Consider the following 1,032-nt stretch of genomic DNA (forward strand, 5'->3'; position numbering starts at 1 on the left):
CCTTGATGAGTATTTGGTCTTACTGTAGCTATTTGAGAATGTGGTGCTTTTACAAATTGGTGAGTTTTCCTGCCATGTGAAATGCAATTATTACATTTAAATTATTAGATTAAAATGATATTTAGTCCTAAAAAATATTAAATTAGTCAAAAAAATCACAGTGTGTGCCAGCTCTCTACAGAAAGTGGCCTTTGTTTTCTAAAGCACTGGGATTATTTCTGTAGCTAATATATAATTGTACAGTTTCTTTTTAGAGATAGAGAGTATCTATCTCTATAAAGGCAGCATTCTTTTGAGTTTCTGATTAGCCTTTCCAAAAGAGGCCATCAGATATGCATTTATCTCAGTGAGCAGAGGGATGGCTTTGAATAGGATGGGAGGCAGGTTTGCCCTAAGCAGTTCCCAGCTTGAATTTTCTTTCCGTTTAGCTTAGTGATTTTGGGGGCCCAAGATATTTTCCTTTCACACCTAAAACTACAAAACTACTTGAAGCAAACAAGAGAAAAATCTTTGTGACCTTTTTTAGGAAAAGATTTTTTAGATACAACACTAAAAGCATAATATATTTTAAAGAAACAAACTGAACTTCATAAAAATGTTTTGCTCTGTAAAAGTAACTATTAAGAGAATGAAAACACAAGCCACAGACTTGGAGAAAATATTTATAAATTGTATATCTAATAACTTTTACCCACAATATATAAAGAACTTTCAATAATGAGAAAACAACCCAATTTTTAAAATAGATAAATATTTGAACAGACACTTCCTCCGAAAAGATACTCAAGTGGAAAATAAGCATATGAAAAGTTGTTCAACATCATTAGTCACTGGACATCAAAAATTACAATGAAATACTACTACATACCTATTAGAATGGCCAATATTAGAATGGTTGACCATACCAAATGTTGGCAAGTCTTATGCCTCAGCCTCTTTAGTAGCTGAGATTACAGGCATGTGTCACCACACTTGGCTAATTTTTGTATTTTTGGTAGAGATGGGTTTCACCGTATTGTCCAGACTCATCTC

Source organism: Papio anubis, chromosome 5 (assembly GCF_008728515.1).
Source record: "Papio anubis isolate 15944 chromosome 5, Panubis1.0, whole genome shotgun sequence".
Lineage (NCBI taxonomy): Eukaryota > Metazoa > Chordata > Mammalia > Primates > Cercopithecidae > Papio > Papio anubis.